Here is a 3200-nt window from a genome sequence, read left to right as displayed (position 1 = left end):
CAGTGGAGAAATATCTCATGGAAAAGAATAGCATGTATGGAGAGTAGCTACCATAGGCATTTTCAATAGTAAATGTACAAGGTACCTCCCCTGATAAAATAAGCTTATTAATATCAATGAGCCATCAATTCAAAGGCAAAACAATTCTTGTTGTAATGTAGAATGCTTTAATATTCTATTCCACTACTGTTCAGAAAATATAGGGCAATAGAAAAGCAGCCAGACATAATTAATATTTCAAAGTATAATAAGTTGCTGCTAAGATTCTAATTTTTGTTCTTTTGATGCAAAATGATTGAAAAAAATCACCAAAAACCACCTTTTAATTCCATAACTGTCATGATTTGTGGAAGTAATTTTAAATTTGAGACAGAACTTACAAAGAAGAGAAATTCAAATACATGCATTACTGTAAGCATATATCATATGGCATTTAGTTTAATGTCATGGTACATTCAGCAAGCTCATATACCACAATAAAACTTTAAATTATCATGGTATATAAGCATCTTTAAGCAAATTATATTTCGTTCTATTTTTATGCTAGATTGAGCTGCAAGGCTTGGATCAGTAAAATAATGATGTATTAATGTGTTTAATTGTTAAATATTAGATTTTATTTTATTGTAGTTCTTTACAATGAATTAATTTTTCTCTGGGAAAATGCACAAACAGATTAAGCCTGAATTTATCCATTTCATTCTGTTACAACATTGAGAATTAAGATCAATTCTTTATTCACGTTTAATGATCTCAAAAAGCATAACTGAGTTTTGGTGAAGCAAACCCTAATCCAAATGACTACATTTGTAATCAGTTCACTTCACATAGTTAGCACTGCTTCACATCAAAATAAATATACTCTATATGCAATGTTTATCAGCTTTAGAAATTAATTTCCGTCATGCTGAGAAGCATCCAGAAGCTCAAGCTCAGTGAATAATCACAGGAAAGGCATATTCTGCTTCACAACTCAGAAAGAACTGAGATACTTTTTTTTTCCATTTTTTATTAGGTATTTAGCTCGTTTACATTTCCAATGCTATACCAAAAGTCCCCCATACCCACCCACCCCCACTCCCCTACCCACCCACTCCCCCTTTTTGGCCCTGGCGTTCCCCTGTACTGGGGCATATAAAGTTTGCAAGTCCAATGGGCCTCTCTTTCCAGTGATGGCCAACTAGGCCATCTTTTGATACATATGCAGCTAGAGTCAAGAGCTCCGGGGTACTGGTTAGTTCATAATGTTGTACCACCTATAGGGTTGCAGATCCCTTTAGCTCCTTGGGTATTTTCTCTAGTTCCTCCGTTGGGGGCCCTGTGATCCATTCAATAGCTGACTGTGAGCATCCACTTCTGTGTTTGCTAGGCCCTGGCATAGTCTCACAAGAGACAGCTATATCTGGGTCCTTTCAGCAAAATCTTGCTAGTGTATGCAATGGTGTCAGCGTTTGGAAGCTGATTATGGGATGGATCCCTGGATACGGCAGTCTCTAGATGGTCCATCCTTTCATCACAGCTCCAAACTTTGTCTCTGTAATTCCTTCCATGGGTGTTTTGTTTCCTATTCTAAGAAGGGGCAAAGTGTCCACACTTTGGTCGTCGTTCTCTTGAGTTTTATGTGTTTAGCAAATTGTATCTAATATCTTGGGTATCCTAAGTTTCTGGGCTAATATCCACTTATCAGTGAGTATATATTGTGAAAGTTCCTTTGTGATTGAGTTACCTCACTCAGGATGATGCCCTCCAGGTCCATCATGCCTAGGAATTTCATAAATTCATTCTTTTTAATAGCTGAGTAGTACTCCATTGTGTAAATGTACCACATTTTCTGTATCCATTCCTCTGTTGAGGGGCATCTGGGTTCTTTCCAGCTTCTGGCTATTATAAATAAGGCTGCTATGAACATAGTGGAGCATGTGTCCTTCTTACCGGTTGGGCATCTTCTGGGTATATGCCCAGAAGAGGTATTGCTGGATCTTCCGGTAGTACTATGTCCAATTTTCTGAGGAACTGCCAGACTGATTTCCAGAGTGGTTGTACAAGCTTGCAATCCCACCAACAATGGAGGAGTGTTCCTCTTTCTCCACATCCTCGCCAGCATCTGCTATCACCTGAATTTTTTATCATAGCCATTCTGACTGGTGTGAGGTGGAATCTCAGGGTTGTTTTGATTTGATTTCCCTGATAATTAAGGATGTTGAACATTTTCTCAGGTGCTTCTCTGCCATTCGGTATTCCTCGGGTGAGAAATCTTTGTTCAGTTCTGAGCCCCATTTTTTAATGGGGTTATTTGAATTTATGGAGTCTACCTTATTGAGTTCTTTATATATATTGGATATTAGTCCCCTGTCTGATTTGGAATACGTAAAGATCCTTTCCCAATCTGTTGGTGGTCTTTTTGTCTTATTGACAGTGTCTTTTGCCTTGCAGAAGCTTTGCAATTTTATGAGGTCCCATTTATCGATTCTCGATCTTGCAGCACAAGCCATTGCTGTTCTATTCAGGAATTTTCCCCCTGTACCTATATCTTCGAGACTTTTCCCTACTTTCTCCTCTATAAGTTTCAGTGTCTCTGGTTTTATGTGGAGATCCTTAATCCACTTAGATTTGACCTTAGTACAAGGAGATAGTAATGGATCAATTTGCAATCTTCTACATGATAACCAAGTTGTGCCAGCACCATTTGTACAAAATGCTGTCTTTTTTCCACTGGATGGTTTTACCTCCCTTGTCAACGATCAAGTGACCATAGGTGTGTGGGTTCATCTCTGGGTCTTCAATTCTGTTCCATTGGTCTACTTGTCTGTCACTATACCAGTACCATGCAGTTTTTATCACAATTGCTCTGTAGTACAGCTTTAGGTCCGGCATGGTGATTCCACTAGAGGTTCTTTTATCCTTGAGAAGAGTTTTTGCTATCCTAGGTTTTTTGTTATTCCAGATGAATCTGCTGATTGCCCTTTCTAATTCGTTGAAGAATTGAGTTGGAATTTTGATGGGGATTGCATTGAATCTGTAGATTGCTTTTGGCAAGATAGCCATTTTTACTATATTGATCCTGCCGATCCATGAGCATGAGAGATCTTTCCATCTTCTGAGATCTTCTTTAATTTCTTTCTTCAGAGACTTGAAGTTCTTGTCATACAGTTCTTTCACTTCCTTAGTTAGAGTCACGCCAAGATATTTTATATTATTTG

This window comes from Mus musculus, chromosome 10 (assembly GCF_000001635.26).
Source record: "Mus musculus strain C57BL/6J chromosome 10, GRCm38.p6 C57BL/6J".
In the NCBI taxonomy this organism is placed as follows: domain Eukaryota; kingdom Metazoa; phylum Chordata; class Mammalia; order Rodentia; family Muridae; genus Mus; species Mus musculus.
The sequence above is the reverse complement of the archived record's forward strand: the minus strand, read 5'-3'. Positions refer to the sequence as shown.